At 43.5% G+C, this 20,086-nt stretch overlaps 1 protein-coding gene across 3 annotated transcripts in view; it reads right to left on the bottom strand.

Moving 5' to 3' along the window:
• PDE10A (phosphodiesterase 10A) overlaps positions 1-20,086 on the bottom strand; it is a 410,304-nt gene that overhangs the window by 114,595 nt on the left and 275,623 nt on the right. The gene's annotated exons all lie outside the window — the stretch shown is intronic.

The following is a 20,086-nucleotide window of genomic DNA, read 5'->3' as shown; positions in this document are numbered from 1 at the left end:
AAGATCATCCAGTCCAACCAAGCACCCAGCCCTAAGCAACCAACTAGACCATGGCACTAAGTCAACTAGACCATGGCACTAAGTGCCTCATCCAGTCTTTCTCTGAACACCTCCAAGGATGGCAACTCCACCACCTCCCTGGGCAGCCCATTCCAATGGCAAATCACCCTCTCTGAAAAAGAGCTTCCTCTTAACATCAGTATATACCTCCCCTGGCACAACTTAAGACTGTGTCTCCTTGTTCTGTTGCTGGTTGTCTGGGAGAAGAGACCAACCTCCAGCTAGCTACAACCTCCCAACAGGTAGTCGTAGACAGCAATAAGGTCACCTCTGAGCCCCCTCCTCTCCAGGCTGTACAACCCCAGCTCCCTCGGCCTCTCCTCACAGGGTTTGTATTGAATTGAATACATGCCTATTTTAATTACATCCTTGCAGACAGAACAATAACCAGTAAACAACAACAAAAAATGAGCTAGCATACAGAAAACAGCAGAAGCAAAGAATATCTGTGTAAGATACTGTGTACATAAAATCCCTCATGGGAATATGCATAAACAGTAACTGGTAGAAATGGTCAGGAAGGAATTATCATAGAATCAACCAGGTTGGAAGAGACCTCCAAGATAAACTACATATCTCCAAGATATGTAAGGTGATATATTGAAGAATAAACACGACACAAGAAGGCAGAAGAAAGTGAACTTGTATGTCTGACATAGAATGTGACATCAAAACCCAACAAAATTGCTACACAACACCAAAATCAAGTACAATTTTTAAATACTAGGGTTACTGAAGGGGTCTACAAAAAAGCTGGGGAGGGACTTTTTAGGCTATCAGGGAGTGACAGGACTGGGGGTAATGGAGCAAAGCTGGAGGTGGGGAGAGTCAGACTGGATGTGAGGAGGAAGTGGTGAGAGCCTGGAATGGGCTGCCCAGGGAGGTGGTTGAGGTCCCATCCCTGGCGGTGTTTAAGGCCAGGCTGGATGGGGCTCTGGCCAGGCTGCTCTAGGGTAGGGTGTCCCTGGGCATGGTAGGGGGGTTGGAACTGGATGATCCTTGCAGTCCTTTCCAGCCCTGTCTGATTCTATGATTCTATTTAAGTAACTTCATAAACTGCTTTCACGTGCATGCCTCCATGGTCCGAGTGATTCAGTTAATAAAGTCACTCTAAACCAAAACTCTAGTATACCTTTCTGAAAAAGTAAGATTCAGAATGTCAGAGTCCCGACACAACTATAAATAAATCCCCAAATTCATACAATTACAATCTCATCATATTTTTCACAGCTTCCCAAACGAAACCACCGGCCACAGGGAGGTGACCAAAAGCATGTTGAAGTTTTCCATGGGAAGGCAAGTAAAAAAAAAAAAAAATCAGTCTTGAGAGACTAATCTCCAGCCTGCCCAAATGAGGCAGGCATCCCAAGTACAGAAGCCTTAATGAGACCTGAGGGGATGAGTAATGACTCTAAATACACCTTCTTCTCTTGGATTGGGTGTACACGCATGTAAACTTCGCACAGAATGTAGCCTAAGGACAGTGGATGAGAAACACCTTTCCAAACAACAGCGACCTCTTTTGAAGAGCATTCATGCTATCAAATAAGATCAATTTTCCTAAGTTATGCTTTGCACAGTATCAGAACATGCTGAAAACAGCTAAAGTGTCATTTAAATGCTAGTCAATGCCTGAAACCTTTCAGATGTGTTAGAAACATTTACTATGAAAACCTTCTTGAAGCAATACCAGAACAGAAACTAACAACTGCATGCAGAGTGCCAACCATACACACCAGTCTCCTCTCACCACCTGCACCACACCACTGCCAAGGCATCGGACCCCATCAGCCTAAATTTGGTTTAAAATATTCTTACTCTTAATCCACATAGGTAGCACTTCTTGGTGGATATGAGAGCTTTTGCACTTTGTTTTTCCCACAACTTTCCCAATGACAAATGAAAATCTCTGGATATGAATCCCTTGAATTGAGAGATAAGTAGGAATCCTGATTTACATTAGTAAAAAAAAGGTTATTTATAAACCAGTAAGAGCAGGAAATGATAGCAAAGTGGCAGAGAAAACAACAAAGCCCTACTAGTTTGCTTCACCACAGGCAACAGCTTGTAAATTTAGGTCATAATGCATCTATAAAGAAGTATATGTACTGCATGAGTTATTTTTTCAGGCAATACAAGTATCACCTCACACACTTAAATAAAGACTAACCAATATCATTTTGTTATTTACTCAACTATAAGAAATGCAATATCTTGAAAAATTAAGTCTTTATAATATCACAGTAATAGAGTTTGAAACTATTTACCAGTATTAACCTTCATAAAGGAAAATTTTGTCTGTCTCTTAAATCCTGGATAAAAAAATCATAGAATCATTGAATCAACCAGGTTGGAAGAGACCTCCAAGATCATCCAGCCCAACCTAGCACCCAGCCCTGTCCAATCAACCAGACCATGGCACTAAGTGCCTCAGCCAGGCTCTTCTTCAACACCTCCAGGCACGGCAACTCCACCACCTCCCTGGGCAGTCCATTCCAATGCCAATCACTCTCTCTGCCAACAACTTCCTCCTAACATCCAGCTGGATGCGGCACCATTCACCACCACTCTCTGGGCCTGGCCCTCCAGACAGTTCTTGACCCATTTCGGAGTGAATCTGTCCAGGCCATGAGCTGCCAGCTTGGCCAAGAGCTTGTTGTGGCAGATGGTGTCAAAGGCTTTGTTGAAATCCAGGTAGACTACATCCACAGCCTGCCCCACATTCACCAGACATGTAATCTGATCCTAAAAAAGAGCTTAGATTGTATTCGGGTCAGTAAACTTTTCTATATGCATTCACATTAGAAGTATTTCTCCGCAACCCTTCTCCTCTTACTGCTACCAGATCCATATAGTAGAGAAAGCAGTCTATGTCCACTGCTTCCATGGCACTCTCCACGCAACAGAAAGCATCCCACCACTTTCAGTGATGTCAGGACTTCTCTCATTTTGGTTCTTGTGTGGAGTATGAAGTATATACATCAACAACATCTAACAAAGAAAAAGGTAGTGCACTCATTCACTAACTATAGGTTTTCTCCTAATTAGCCCAAAGTGAAGCTCCCTTCACTTCCTTGGGCTTAAGCCTGGATTCCCCTTTTCATCAAACCAGTAAAGCTTTCATTCCAACAACTGCAATATTTCATTAGTGATAACATTAGATAGAACCTTAAAAGAGATTAAATGAACTCACAGAGCAATCTCCCACTGTCCAGTGTAAGTAAACCAACAGTTCATAAATTAAAATCTGTAGTACTGAAAAAAAAGCAGTAATTAAGGTAAGAGGAAATTAGGGAACTGCTGCTGCTGGGTGTGCCATACAAGCAGATCATTTAACAGGTACCAGCACAGAAAAATTTCAAGAAGCCTCAAGTGAGTGCTAACAGTTTCTAAATGAAATGTGTATCTGAATGATCAAACAGTAATAAATCAGAATAGTGGACACGGATTATAGAATAGGAAGATTCATGCACTAAATGTATTCATACTCACCTTGTTGATTACCATAATCTATATCCATGTTAGGGTTTATGAGAGACAGAAACTAAGCATGTAAAACACTAAGTTTTATATGCTGCTGTCCCCCTAAGATACCAGGAAAACTGTCTTTGGAAAGGAACTGAGTATCAACAATCAGGGGCAGGGGGGAAGAAGTTGGCCTTGGTTGGTTGGTTTGGGGGTTTTGGTTGGTTGTGTTCTCATTCGTGGAGGGTTTTTTGAAGTATAAACTACTAGGACTTCTACGTTAACAGAGAAACTGCTCTTTGAGCAGATGCGACAAAGCAGACCAAACAGCACCTTAGAAACTCATGTTAATGGATTATAATGGTTCTGCAAGGCAATGTTCTATGCTTTTTTACACAAGTGAAGTGGGTATGCCTAGGGCTGCTCACTGATCTGAAACCAAGTGGCTTATAACTTCCTCCATCCTTACTATTAAGCAGTCTTGACCTCCAACAATCACAATGAGGAAAAACTAGAAGAAGAAAACATGACGACTGCTTGCTGGGAAGCATCCCCGGTCTCACCCTAGTCCAGAGCAATGCCCAGGACATCATCAGCTGGCTATGACCATTGCACTATGAAAAACCACTCTAATGATCTAAGAGCACAGACCAAAAAACCCATGCAGTGCATAAAAATGCTCTGTCACATTGTTTGTTTACTATCTCAGATTCAGAATAGCTGGATTCAAAAATAAACTAAGAAAAAAGATCAACTTCAAACTCCAATTACTATTAATCAGTCCTTGCCTTCCAGACAGTCTCTGACAGCTTTCCTTTCTAACCAAAAAAAACCCCACAAAAATAAAATTAATAAAGCCAAAAATCACTTACAAAATGTATTTTTACTTTCAGCTTTTTATGCTGCCTAAAATACTTCAAATATTTCTTAGACATTAGCTAACCTGCGTAGTACTGAATCGATTAATGGCTCCACTCTCTGACTCTTAATCCATGTCATACTGCACTTTCCTCTGGGAATAGCTTCACTGAGCTCAGTGTAAAGCAGAACTGACTGTGAATGAGCTGAAAGAATTGAAGCCTGGAGCTATGTTTAACAATCTGCTCCATTTAGCAAGATGAGTCAGTCATATCATTAGCAATTCATGCAAATTTTTTGTTGCTGTTGTGGTATTTATTAGGCTGAACATGAGCCAACAGTGTGCCCAGGTGGCCAGGAAAGCAAATGGCACCCTGGCCTGTATGAGGAACAGTGTGGCCAGTAGGACAAGGGAGGTTATTCCCCCTCTGCATTCAGTACTGGTCAGGCCACAGCTTGAGTGCTGTGTGCAGTTCTGGGCCCCTCAATTCAAGAGAGATGCTGGAAGGTGTCCAGAGGAGGGCGACAAAGCTGGTGAGGGGCCTGGAGCACAGCCCTGTGAGGAGAGGCTGAGGGAGCTGGGGGTGTGCAGCCTGCAGAAGAGGAGGCTCAGGGCAGACCTCATTGCTGTCTACAACTACCTGAGGGAGGCTGTAGCCAGGTGGGGTTGGTCTCTTCTGCCAGGCAACCAGCAATCAGAACAAGGGGACACAGTCTCAAGTTGTGGCAGGAGAGGACTAGGCTGGATGTTAGGAGGAAGTTCTTCCCAAAGAGAGTGATTGGCATTGGAATGGGCTGCCCATGGAGGTGGTGGAGTCACTGTCCCTGGAGGTGTTAAAGCAAAGCCTGGCTGAGGCACTTAGTGCCATGGTCTGGTTGATTGGCTAGGGCTGGGTGCTAGATTGGCCAGAATGGTCTTGGAGTCTCTTCCAACCTGGTTGATTCTGATTTTTCATCCAAGTAGCACTATATTGTGCCACAGAGCCAAGCCTGGAGTGGGGGGGGGGGGGGGGGGGGGGAGGAATTCAAACTGTAATGATGATGAACACTTCCCAGGTAAGCTATTATTTGAAACAGAAAACAACCTCAATGTGTGGTAGGCTTGATGGTGTAAACATGGCCTTATCCATGTTGGCTTGCCCAGACATGTTCCCTTCCTCCTCCTGTGCTGAGGGAGGCAACTGTGGGAGGGGAGGACAAAAGCCCTGGCTTCACCTAATACAGTGAGGCCTGGCAAAGTGCCATTCTGATTGGCTAATCTATGTCCAATATCACATTAGTCTTGGGCTGGATATTGATCAAAGCGATAAGCAGGTAGCACAGGGCTGCTGCTGCCTCATTTTGCATCCTGAATTTGCCTGGAGAGCTTAGCAGGAAAAGGCTCCAAATGCCTGCATGCAGTCAGTTTGTGTAGCCAGCGTGACATTGTGCTGACACTGCACATCTCAAGACATCCTGCCTGCACCTCAAAGTCTCCTGCTAAGGCTAGAAGTCCTGGAGATACACAGATCATCCAGAAGAGCCAGGAGACAAGGTCAAAGATTGTCTGCCTCCTTTCCTTAGAAGCCTGGTAAGAATCAAGTCTCAGTGGCCAACAAGGCAGATCTCCACCTGCTTTGGGTACTCTCTGATTTATACTTTGTGAGTAAATACCTAAAAGCCTCTTCCAGTATAATATTTGCATTTGCCACTTTAAGAAATAAGTGCTTGAGCTTCGCCTGTGCCCTGTGTCTGTAAATTTCCAGCCTGTGCATTTTGAACCTATTAACAATCATCACCTGGACATCAAAATTGATACAGATTGTTAATTTTGCATAATCCCTCACAGCCACCTCAAATACAAGTGAAAACAAAAATCATATTAATAAATTTCCTCATCTGGAGCATCAAAACGACAAAGAGAGATGTGAAGCACTACCTCCAAATCAGCATCACGTTTGTACAAAAAAAAAGTCTTAAAAGTACCTGAAAGTAATTCAGAAGAGCCAATTTGAAAACCATTTTGCCTGTGTTCTCCTTTATTTAAAGCTGTCTTGCCTCATCTCTTTTCTACACAAAGATTATCTCTTTGTGTCTTTCTACAGATCCTTATAAATGATATTTGTAGTTATTATCAAAAGCATTCAAGGCATGTGTGTACATTGCTTCATTTGGATTAGGCATTAATCCCATTAAATCAATCCCTTCTTTGTTCAAAGCATCGGGATTCAAAACCATGGGCACAGTCAGGTTTGGAATATCCTTTTCAAGTCAGATTTTTTTATCTTAATCCATTTAAGTATACAGGAATGTAATGCAACCAAGTGCCCAGAGTCTGTGAAAGCTGACGCTACTGGTCTGGCAAAGTAGTATAATCACTAACAAGAAGCAGTCAGAATGGTCAAACCTCTTTTTGTGAGATGATTCTCTAGGAGAAGAGAAATCAAACTCATCTGTGAGCAGCTCCATTCACCTCTCTTGCCCTCCTCCTCCAACTCCTGCCTGCATTCCCAGAAGGAAAACAACACACAGCTCCAGCATTCTCAGTATTAGCAATGAGAAACAATAAGGTTGCACACAAAAAACACTGCCTTGATTTGGGTACTAAAGCAAAAGGTATATAAGCTTCACATCAATAAATATTATCATTAACATTTCAAATCTTCATATCAAGATGAAGGCTTACTTATACCAGCCTCCAGTCACTGCATAAAACTTCAAGCTCTGCATACATTTAGATCGTAGCTTCACTCACAGTCCAGTGCATTCACCCATGCAGTGACTACAGCAGCCAACGGTATGTCACACATTTCAACCAGGACATCAGCATCATCGCTTGAGCTTTTGAGAGAGAAAATACAGACCTGCTTGGCCAGACAGAGCTGGGATGAATTCACACAGAAAGAATACCAATAGCCACCTTATCCTGTCTCCTGTAATTCAAATCGCTTAATCCTGTTGAAAAAGCCATGGATGTATTATAAAATCATAGAATCAACCAAGTTGGAAGAGACCTTTAAGATCATCCAGTCCAACCTAGCACCCAGCCTGAAACAACCAACCAGACCATGGCACTAAGTGCCTCAGTGAGTCTGGTTTTGATCACCTCAAGGGACAGTGACTCCACCACCTCCATGAGCAGCCCATTTCAATGCCAATCACTCTCTCTGACAACAACTTCCTCCTAACATCCAGCCTAGACCGCAACTTAAGACTGTGTACCCTTGTTCTCTTGCTGCTTGCCTGGGAGAAGAGACCAACCCCCACCTGGCTAAGCCTCCATTCAGCTGGTTGTAGACAGCAATGAGGTCTGCCCTGAGCCTCCTCTTCTGCAGGCTGCACACCCCCAGCTCCCTCAGCCTCTCCTCACAGGGCTGTGCTCCAGGCCCCTCACAGCTTTGTCACCCTTCTCCGGACGCATTCCAGCACCCTTGCACCTGAACATACCAGATGCTGCGCAAGGTGGGAGCATAAGCACCTTTAGTTTCCGTCAACTTCCACAATGGATTTTATAACATCTACAGATATTTGGCAGGTGATGTCTCCCAAAACCTAGCTCTCAAGAACTGCACTGCCAGCTCTGAGCACTGCTTCAGTATTAATTTAAAAATCAAACTGTCATACCATAGAATCATAGAATCAACCAGGTTGGAAGAGACCTTCAAGATCATCCAGCCCAACCTGTCACCTATCCCTGTCCAATCAACTAGACCATGGCACTAATATATTTTTATATATATATATATAAAAGAGTGTTAACAAAATCAGTTTTTATTAGAGTTGGAAGGCCTATGATATTTCCACAGGAATGATATATATCAGCTTAATGGGGTAAATGTGTTCCTAATGAGAATAATCATTTTTCATAGAGCATCAAAGCATATTTCAGATTGTCTGAACAGCATCATCCTGCACAGCATGTACTGTGTTATGCTGTAATACCATCCTTTATTTGATGTATGGGGCTTTTTAAAACTCCGTTAATTTCCTGCTTTAAGGGCAGCTTATTTCCAATTCTAATCAGCATGCTGGACTAGCTCTAAGGGGTCCCTAACAAGCTTTATTCTCCTTCCCAGTGCATGAAAGGACCAAATTTAAGAACTCAATTTACACTCTGCAAAAAGCTAACAAAAGGAACACTAAAAAGCTTCGCAACTTGCAAATCGTAATCACAGAATCAAGCAGGTTGGAAGAGACCTCCAAGATCATCCAGTCCAGCCCAGCACCCAGCCCTAGCCAGTCAACTAGACCATGGCACTAAGTGCCCATCCAGGCTTTTCATCAACACCTTCAGGGATGGTGACTCCACCACCTCTCTGGGCAGCCCATTCCAGTGCCAATCACTCTCTCTGCCAACAACTTCCTCCTAACATCCAGCCTAGACCTCCCCTGGCACAACTTAGAAGGCTTAAAGAACACAGTAAACATCCTTTACAAAATGACAAGGTACAAACCCCAGACAAAACTGTCACCAAAAAGCTCATTAGGAAGAAACTACATAACTGCATCCGGAATGATTTGATTTGGTTCACAGGAAGTGAGCACTTCAAACCCAACTCACACCAGTTCAGCATTTTTCTAGACAACATGGCTAAAATAAAACATTCAGAAAAATAAAAGCCTCTTTAAGTGACATATTTCACAGATTCTGTAACTGGACTATGAACAAGCCTGCTGAGCTATTGAATGGAAGACGTCAGAAAGGATGCAGTAAGGAGGATGCAAGGTGCTATTCTTATCTGATCTAAAGCTCAGAGATGGCATTTATGGGTTCATTTAAGACAGAGGAAATACAGTCAAGATCCTGACCTACTGATTAAAACACATGTCATCTGCTAGCTGCACGTTAGCCTAATCAACTGACAACTGAATTGCTATGTATCTTTTAAAACAAGACATTTTCTTTTAAACAAAAGACCCAAGCTACAGAGAAGTTCAACACATTTCCCAGGTAATCTCATCAGGTTACTAATAAGCACTAAATGGGTGTACCTATTTAAAATATTATATATATATATATTTTAAAATTTTCTAATTCTGGTAGTAACTTTTCCTTACTTCATCTTCCAGCAATTATGTTTTCTTTGTATTTTAACTATTAGCCAAAAAGTAGTTTTCATCATTAGAGATTATCTCTTTGTAAAGGCACCAGTAGTCTGCATAAGTCACATTTATCCTCTTCACAGAATGGAATAGGTTTTGTTTCTTTTTCAATACTATATTCTTATAGTAGTTCACAATTCCAAAGACATTTAACTCCAACTTTTTTTATATATCCTATCTTGCAGTAGCCTCAGAAATGTCTTTACCCTACCTCAAGCATCTTGACAAATCTTCAATACAGACTCTGGCTGCATCACTCTGTCTCTTTCCATTATTTTTGCAAAATTGTGGAAGACAGAAGAGGTGCCTGAGGACTGGAGAAGAACCAATGTCACTCCAGTCTTCAAAAAGGGCAAGAAAGAGGTTCCAGGGAAGTACAGACGACTCAGCCTCACCTCCATCCCTGGAAAAATGATGCAGTGGCTCCTGCTGGAGGGCATCTCAAGGCACTTGGAAGAGAAGAAGTTTATCAGGAGTAGTCAGCATGGATTTACCAAGGGGAAGTCATGCTTGACTAACCTGACAGCATTCTATAATGCCATAACTGAATAGGTAGATTCAGGGAGACCAGTGGATGTAGTCTACACTGACCTTAGCAAGACCTCTGACACTGTCTCCCATGACATCCTAGTGAGCAAGCTCAGGAAGAGTGGGATGGAAGAGCGGGATGGAAGAGCAGACAGTGAGGCAGGTTAGGAAATTGTTGCAAGACAGAGTTCAGAGGATGGTGATCAATGGTGCCAGGTCCAGCTGAAGAGCTGTGACTAGTGGTGTCCCCCAGAGATCAGCGCTGGGGCCAGTCCTATTCAACATGTTCCTCAATGATATTAATGAGGAAACAGACAGACAGAGAAACACAGTCTGCTCAGCAAGTTTACTGATGACACCAAACTTAGAGGCTTGGCTGATACAGCTGAAGGCTGTGCAGCCATCCAGTAAGACCTGGACAGACTGGAGAGCTGGGCATAGAGGAACCAAATGAGGTTCAACAAGGATAAGTGCAGAGTCCTGCATCTGGGGAGGAACCAGGACAGACTGGGGGGTGATCTGCTGGAGAGCAATCCTGTGGAGAGGCACCTGGGAGTCCTGGTGGATAAAAAGCTAACAACAATGTGCCCAATGGGATCTTGGAGTGTATTAAGAGTGTGTCCAGCAGATCAAGGGAGGTTCCCTTCCCCCTCGACTCTGCCCTGGTGAGACCTCATCTTGAGTACTGCCTTCAGTTTAGGGCTCCCCAGTTGAAGAGGGACAGGGATCTGCTGGAGAGGGTCCAGCAGAGGGCTACAAGGATGATGAGGGTACTGGAGGGCATGGCTTATGAGGAGAGGCTGAGGGACCTGGGGCTGCTTAGTCTGCAGAAGAGAAGTCTGAGAGGGGCTTTAATAAATGTTTATAAACATTTGAGGGCTGGCCAGGAGTGGGGGGACAGGCTCTGCTCACTGCTCCCTGGGATAGGACAAGGAGCAATGGGTGTAAGTTGCAGCACAAGAGGTTCTGCCTCAAAACAAGGGGGAACTTCTTTACTGTAAGGGTCACAGAGCACTGGAACAGGCTCCCCAGGGAGGTTGCGGGTTCTCCTCCCCTGGAGACTTTCAAGGCCTGTCTGGATGCATTCCTCTTTGATCTGTGCTAGACTGTGTGGTCCTGCTCTGGCAGGGGAGTTGGACATGATGATCTCCATGGGTCCCTTCCAACTCCTAATATCCCGTGAATGTTTAAGAGTACAACAAAATCTTTTCTCAACCCTACCAACAGAGCTACACAAATGTTTTAGAACTGAAATATGAAAAATTGGTACCACGTACTTGGACTTGGAAACTGCTTTTCCACCTTATCTTCACTATCACTAAAAACACTGATACAAGATGCCTCTAACACAAAACTAAACCTTGGGTTTTTATTTTTAAATGTCAAACTACTTAATGCTTTTGTGGGGCAAAGAAAGCCTACTTTCAGACTAAGTAAGCTCTAGAAACAAAGCACTGACTCCATCAAACTGTCAGAAAAAAAGGCAGAAACTTTAATTTACATAAAACACAGTCAAGGAAGGGATTTTTTTTCTTTTTCTGCCACCTCATTTTTTCAGCTGTATAAATGAACAGAATTTAAAAAATTATATTTCAGAGATGCCATCTGAGCTCAATTTGATGGTAACAGATGTATTGATTTCTCAGTGTTGGTAGATCATAGCCTAGGAAAAGCAGTTTAATTTTAGATATTTAAATTACTATGCCACTGAAGTAAAAGAGGTTTGAAGCTATAATACTGTGTTACACTTGTATGTTACAGACAAGGACACACTGTGCAACCCTTACTTGCATTGGTGAACACGTACAGGAGTAGTCCTACTGACGTCAATGAGACCTACTTACATGGGTAAGAGCTCACTAACACCTGAAGAGTCGTGCAACAAAGCCCCAAACATTTCATTCCACATTGTTACAAGCTTTGTTCCTCAACCACAAGTTCTTCCTTGACATTGTTATTCAGATAAAGGTGAGAACATACAACTAGTTCAATGGTATCTGAAATCCTATTGCAGCTAAATACTGAATCAGAATCACTCAAGAATCACAGAATCACTGAAACTGGTGCTAACAACTGGAGATCATCTAAGCCACCATTTCCTCAAATAGGGTAATTGCAGAGGGTTCTTGAGGGACCTGTCCCTCTTTTGAGTGTCTCTAAGGACAGACACTCCACATCTGGGCCACCTGTGCAAGGCGTTCAAACCACCCTCACAGTAGAGTGTTTTCCTGTAGAACGGTGAAATAAATCAATAACCAATCAATCAACAAACAGAATCAACCAGGCTGGAAGAGACCTCCAAGAGCAGCCAGCCCAACCTAGCACCCAGCCCTTGACAGTCAACCAGACCATGGCACTAAGTGCCTCAGCCAGGCTTTGCTTGAACACCTCCAGGGACAGTGACTCCACCTCCCTGGGCAGCCCATTCCAATGCCAATCACTCTCTCTGCCAACAACTTCCCCCGACCATCCAGCCCAGACCTCCTCCAGCACAACTTGAGACTGTGTCCCCTTGTTCTGTTGCTGCTTGCCTGGCAGAAGAGACCAACCCCATCTGGCTACAACCTTCCTTCAGGTAGTTGTAGAGAGCAATGAGGTCATCCTTGAGCCTCCTCTTCTCCAGGCTGCATAACCCCAGATCATCTAATCCATTGCTTCCTCAAGTAGGGTAAATACAGAGGGCTGCTGAAGGACCTGTCCCTCTTGAGTGTCTCCAAGGACAGATATTCCAAATCAGGGCCACCTGTGCAAGGTGTTCAAATCACCCTCACAGCAGAAAAAGTGTTTTCCTATGTTCATAGAATGGTGAAATAAATGAAAATACTTTCCACTGACTTGGATGTTAATAAAACAGAATAAAAAATAACATACAAGGTTGGCTGATTTTCCACAGGCATACTCTGGTGTAGCAACTCTCTTCTCATAGAATCAGTCAGGGTTGGAAGAGACCACAAGGATCACCAAGTTCCAACCCCCCTGCCATGGGCAGGGACACCCTACCCTAGAGCAGGCTGCACACAGCCTCAGCCAGCCTGGCCTTAAACACCTCCAGCCATGGGGCCTCAACCACCTCCCTGGGCAACCCAGTCCAGCCTCTCACCACTCTCATGCTCAACAACTTCCTCCTCACCTCCAGCCTGACTCTCCCCACCTCCAGCTTTGCTCCATTCCCCCCAGTCCTGTCACTCCCTGAGAGCCTATAGAGTCCCTCCCCAGCTTTTTAGTAGGCCTCCTTCAGATACCTCATCAAATACTCATCAAATCTCATCTGGCAAAACACGTTCAATCAATACTATTTTAGACAAGAATTGAAATAATCTATTTGTTACTATTTAAACATTTTCCTGTTGGCAACCACAGTAAAACAAAGATGCAGTGCTTCAGTCTGGGCCCTTAAGGTGGTGGGGTTTTTTTTTGTTGTTTTGGTGGAGTTTTTTGTTTTGTTTTTTAATAAAGCTTAAGCAAATGCCACAGAATTCAAGGCAAGTTTCACAAATTAAAAATTAGCAGCTGCATCTTTTCCCTGTCCTCTTCCTCGTCTCTCCACCCTCTTTTGTTTGTTTTGGAGACAGTGTAGTTCACTAACACGTGTTCATCTTCAAAAAGCATCCTTAGAAGAAAAAAAAAATAAATAAAAGGAGAGTTAGAAGGAGGGGACACAGTCTCAAGCTGTGCCAGGGGAGGTCCAGGCTCAGAAACCACCACTGAAAAAAGAATCTAGTCTACATTTCCACATACACAAGATGCATATTCTGCTACCTGGACAGGTGGGCACAAGCCAACCTCAGGAGGTTCAACAAGAACAAGTGCAAGGTCCTGCAGCTGGGTCGAGGCAAACCCAACACATCCTCCCTTCAAGTAGTTGTAGACAGCAATGAGCTCTGCCCTGAGCCTCCTCTGCTGCAGGCTGCACACCCCCAGCTCCCTCAGCCTCTCCTCACAGGGCTGTGTTTCAGGCCAGCACCAAGATCACATGCAAAAACACGTTTCTGCCAAAGCTCCTGGTGAACACTTACATCTTGTATCAGCACAGAAGCAGTAACCCATCAAAAATATGCACTGCTGTTTTCCTTACATTAGTCCTCCTTGATTTACCTGTAGTCACAACTGTTTCCCACCAGACTTTGGCAATTCCCTCAAGAATGTATTAAATACATGTATTTTTCAAGGAGTGCCCTGGCTGTATTCTGCTGCTGTGCCAGACAACCTATCTCCTTCCCCTCTATCACACTGCTCTTCCACCTCCAGCACAGACCTCCTACAACCATCCTCAGGCTGACAATTTAAAAACTACATGCTAGGCTCCAGACTTTGCATATACAAATCCTCCGATTCTGTTGCATTTGAATACTTCACCTAATCTCTTCGGTCATTTTGATATTGCCTAGGCTCCCTCTTTGTATCCACCTTTCATTTTCTGCAACTGGGGACAGACACTGAACTTTCAGTTGTCTTTACACACATGCCAAGAATACAGTGCCTCTTCTATAAACCACAGGTTTCCTACTGAGGTAACTTTTAAGTAAATAGTGACAAAATTCTTGCTATCTCCTAGACTACTAATGCCTTCTAATGGACTTTAGAAGACACTTTATAAAGAGCAGAAAGTAAAAGCAAGCTGCACTGTGTCATCATATTAATTTAACAACAGCAGAGTGTTCACATACTGGTTTGGAAGAACTAAAAAAGGCTGTGAAAGCAGTCTAAATTATTCTTCTCTGAGAAGAAAAAAAACAGGAGAGATTTGAAATCTCACTAATCTTGCATTTTCCTACGTGCTGCTAAGTTACAGGGGAGAGACTTAAAGGGCTAAAACACAGGTTGCTCACTAACTGGGGGTTGTCTTTTTGATTTGCCATTGCAATGGGCTGCTCAGGGAAGTGGTGGAGTTGCCACCTCTGGAGATGTTCAAAAAAAGATGGGATGAGGCATTTTGTGCCATGGTCTAGTTGACTGGACAGGGCTGGGTGATGGATTGAATTGGATGATCTTGGAGAGCTCTTCCAACATGGCTCATTCTGTGATACCAAATTTCATTTAGGGTGATTTAGGTATCTCTTAAAACAACAACTACCTACCTGAGAAGTAACACAGTCTTACGCAACAAATAATACTGTAACTAGTACAATGATTACTAATCCAATGCTTTGCCATTGGAATGGGCTGCCCAGGGGGGTGGTGGAGTTGCTGTCCCTGGAGGTGTTCAAGAAAAGCCTGGCTGAGGCACTTAGTGCCATGGTCCAGTTGACTGGACAGGGCTGGGTGCTAGGTTGGACTGGGTCATCTTGGAGAGCTCTTCCAACATGGTTGATTCTATGCCTGCATTTACTCTGTATAATATAACTTTCAACTTCCTTCTTTCATGATGTGCTTTATGTTCTATATTAAGATTTTAAATCCAGAATGTTACAAATACATTATTAAACCACTAAAACCTGTCTTTAAGTAATTGAGTTACACTAAAAGGGGTTTGATCAGTCCTCTTCAGTAACTGTTGTAAAGTTGCTTTCATTCACCAGAAAATTATTTCATGAATTATAAGCAATATAAAAATCATTATTGCAAAAGCAAAAGAAGAGTACAGCGCCTGGTGCTCCCATTAAAGACAAGGAGATCCTGCTACTGACTACAATGAAATCTATTTCAGCCTTAAAATTGCTAAAGAACTAAAATTATGTAATTACATTAAAATAAAAGTATCTTTTCAAGCTATTATTAAAATTATGCTGACAAAATGAGAATTTGAGTTAGTGAGTATGAAGTGTTTAGAGTCACATTACAAAAGACATTAACACTACATATGATAGCTTCCCACTGAAGACTCATGAGACATTTTGGACTTCAAAATAATAATTTTAATTCTTTTTCAAATTATCTGGGGATAATCATTCTTCGATCCCTAAAGTAAAACACCATGCTACTGAAGTTGGGCAGTAAAATTTGGCCCCTGTTAATTCCAGTGTCTCTCTGTATCTCCTCTCGCAAATTTTAAGCAGAAGAAAAAAGAAAATCTGCCAGGCTCTCTCTAAATGTGAAATATCATAGAATCACATAATCAACCAGGTTGGAAGAGACCTCCAAGATCATCCAGTCCAATTTAGAACTCAGCCCTAAACAGTCAACTAGACCATGGCACTGAGTGCCTCAGCCAGGCTTTGCTTCAACACCTCCAGGGATGGCAACTCCACCACCTCCCTGGGCAGCCCATTCCAATGCCAATCACTCTCTCTGACAACAACTTCCTCCTAACATCCAGCCTAGACCTCTCCTGCCACAACTTGAGACTGTGTCCCCTTGTTCTGATTGCCTGGCAGAAGAGACCAACCCCACCTGGCTACAATGTTCCTTCAGCTGGTTGTAGACAGCAATGAAGTCAGCCCTGAGCCTCCTCTTCTGCAGGCTGCACACCCCCAACTCCCTCAGCCTCTCCTCACAGGGCTGTGCTCCAGGCCTCTCACCAGCTTTGTCGCCCTTCTCTGGAATGTTCCACTATCTCAACATCTCTCTTGAATTGAGGAGCCCAGAACTGGACACAGCACTCAAGGTGTGGCTTGACCAGTGCTGAGTACAGGGGCAAAATAACCTCCCTTGTCCTACTGGCCACACTGTTCCTGATCTAGGCCAGGATGCCATTGGCTCTCCTGGCCACCTGGGCACACTGCTGGCTCATGTTCAGATATCCCCAGGTCCCTTTCTGACTGGCTGCTCTCAGCCACTCTGTCCCCAACCTGTAGCACTGCTTGGGGCTGTTGTGGCCAAAGTGTAAGATCCTGCACTTGGCCTTGTTAAATCTCATCCCTTTGGCCATACAACCTGTCAAGGTGCCTCTGCAAGGCTCTCCTACCCTCCAACAGATCAACACCTGCTCTTAGCTTGGTGTAATGTGCAAACTTACTGATGATGAATGGGAGAATGGACAAAACCACTACTACCATAGAATCACAGAATGCAGGTTGGAAGGAACACCAAAGATCATCTGGTCCAGCCACTCCAGGCCATAGTGTAGTTTAAATGAGACAGTCCAGCACAATGTGAAGCTGAGTCTTAATATGATTCACATCAACCTGGTTGATTCTATGATACCAAATTTCACTTCAGGATGATGTAGGTATCTCTTAAAACAAGAACTACCTACCTGAGAAGTAACACAGTCTTACAAAACAATAATATTGTAAGTAATACAATGATTACTAATCCAATGATTTGCCATTGGAATGGGCTGCCCAGGGAGGTGGTGGAGTCTCCATCCCTGGAGGTGTTCAAGAAAAGCCTGGATGAGGCACTTATTGCCATGGTCCAGTTGACTGGATAGGGCTGGGTGCTAGGTTGGACTGGATGATCTTGGAGGTCTCTTCCAACCTGGTTGATTCTATGATTCTATCTCTAACAGACCTATGCATCCAATTGTTACAGAAATTAACCATGTTTATGGTTTAGACTTAAATACTGAGTGTCCAATCCAATTAAGAGCTACAGATGCATGAATCCTGCCTGCAAACTCTTCCCGATTAAAAATTCAGTCAATGCTTGCAAAATTCAGCTATGTAGCCAGGGAGTGCCATCCCAAAAGTTATAATTTGAGATATCCAAAACAGTATTTTGTGCAGCACTATGAGCAAGCGTAATTCTGAAATTGTAAAAACCCATTTTGCAGCAGACTTTCACATCTGGCATTTTAAATGCATACAGACTCCACATGCACTTCTCGGGCAATTTCTGGTCTGTGATAAATGTATGGAACTCTACAAATGGTTGGCAAGTAAGATACATGGCTTTATGCACAGAGTACCCCTAAATGTGGCCAAATGCATCAATAACTGGTGTGGAACAACTGTAAAATGGCACATGTAGCACTGACACTGGTGCTCTCTTTAACATCACTGAAAATGACACAATAAAATCAGCATCAGCCTGTCACTTTACAACACAAAGACAAATCCTTTTCAGTTGAGATAGCATTAAAAGCTCCAACAGTTGTGTGAAGTATGCCCTTAGGACACAAAGCTTCCCAAAAAGCTCTGGACAAGGTTTTCAACCATTATCCCAAGAAAACTATGGCAGTGCCATTCTGCCACTGCTTTACTATCCACAGGAGCCAGCTCTAGGAGCCTTAGAAGCACTTCAATGACCATAGCCTTTGCATGGCTACTCAAGCCTTTTAAATCTGTGATTAATTGGGTCATTCTGGCATCTCTGCTCTGAATTTGGCTGTAAAGCAGCATAGAGTAGAATTGTCACTGTATATTCCCATAAATACATCTGCAAGTACATTGAAATGTGGAAAAAAATGAACATAAATATTGCCAATAATGCCAATTTTGAAATATTTATAGATTATTGTACCATTTTAAAACAAAAGGCTTAGAGAAATATACAAAAAGAAGTATGTGCTCTTGAAATAGTTTTAATTTCCTATTTCAAAAATGCTTAGAGCTTCCAAGTCATGTAAGCTAATGACTTTAAATGTTTCTAAAGGTTTTCAATATTCAGCAAACAGTTACTTTGCTGAAAAAAAAAAAATAACAGGAGAATTACAGAATCTTAGAGTTTGGAAGGGACCTCCACATATCATCAAGTCCAAGTCCCCTGCCAAGGAAGGATCACTTAGGGTAGTTTGCACAGCAATTCATCCAGGTAGGTTTAAAAAGTCTCTAGAGAAGGAGACTCCACAACCTCTCCGGGCAGCCTGCTCCGGTGCTCAGTCATCCTCATTGTAAAAAAGCTTCTCCTCATGTTGAGGTGAAACCTTCTGTGTTTCAGTTTGTAGCCACTGCTCCTTCTGTTATTGCTGTGGACCACCAAAAAGAGATTGGCCCCATGCACTTGACACCTACTCCTCAGATATTTATAGACATTGATCAGCTCTTCTCTCAGTTTTCTCTCCTCTAAACAGCCCCAGGTCTCTCAGTAGGGGACATGCTCAAGTCCCACAGTCATCCTCGTGACTGTCTGTTGGACTCTCCCCAGCAGGTCCCTGTCTTTCCTGAACTGGAACCCAAAATCTGACATGATATTCCAGATGTGGTCTCACCAGGGCAGAGTAGAGGGGGAGAAGAACCTACCTAGACCTGCTGGACACACTTTCCTTGATGCACTCGAGGATGCCATTGGCTCTCTTGGCCACAAGGGCACATTGCTGTCCCATGCAGAATTTGCTGTCCACCAGCACTCCAAGATCTTTCTCCACGGAGCTGCCTTCCAGCAGGGCAGCCTCCAGCCTGTACTGATGCCTGTTGTTATTCCTCCCCAGATGTGGGACCCTGTACATGTCTTTATTGTACTTCATGTGATTTGCCTTCATCCAGCACTCCAGCCTGTCCAGATCTTGTTGGATGGCAGCACAGCCTGACAGGCAGTCAGCCACCTCCCTATATGATGTAATACTTCCAAAGCATGAGTACATCTTTCACAATCTAAAGTACTAAAACTACAGTTTAATACAGGAGGAACTATAAAGATTAACAAAAAGAACAATGAAGGTGAAGGACTTCAAAGAGTGCTGTTCTTCTGTGTTTATTACAGACTCATTTTGATGTTTTGCTTGGGATTTTTTGTTCGGTTGGGGTTTTATTTTTAATCAGCTATGTAGTCTTAATTACTTTTCTAATGTTTTCTGTTCTTTAGTTTGTCACACTGGAAGGTGTTCAGAGAAGGGTGACAAAGCTGGTGAAGGGCCTGGAACACAGAGCCTATGAGGAGAGGCTGAGGGAGCTGGGGGTGTGCAGCCTGCAGAAGAGGAGGCTCAGGGCAGACCTCATTGCTGTCTACAACTATTTGAAAGGAGGCTGTAGCCAGGTGGGGTTGGTCTCTTCTGCCAGACAACCAGCAACAGAACAAGGGGACACAGTCTCAAGCTGCACCAGGGGAGGCCTAGGCTGGATGTTAGGAGGAAGTTGTTGTCAGAGAGAGTGATTGGCATTGGAATGGGCTGCCCAGGGAGGCGGTGGAGTCACCATCCCTTGAGGTGTTCAAAACCAGACTGGCTGAGGCACTTAGTGCCATGGTCTGGTTGACGGTTTAGGGCTGGGTGCTAGGTGGGACTGGATGATCTTGGAGATCTCTTCCAACCTGGTTGATTCTAAAAGAAAAAAAA

The sequence above is a fragment of the Pogoniulus pusillus genome, chromosome 18 (genome assembly GCF_015220805.1).
Source record: "Pogoniulus pusillus isolate bPogPus1 chromosome 18, bPogPus1.pri, whole genome shotgun sequence".
Lineage (NCBI taxonomy): Eukaryota > Metazoa > Chordata > Aves > Piciformes > Lybiidae > Pogoniulus > Pogoniulus pusillus.
This window is presented reverse-complemented; position numbering and strand designations above follow the sequence as displayed.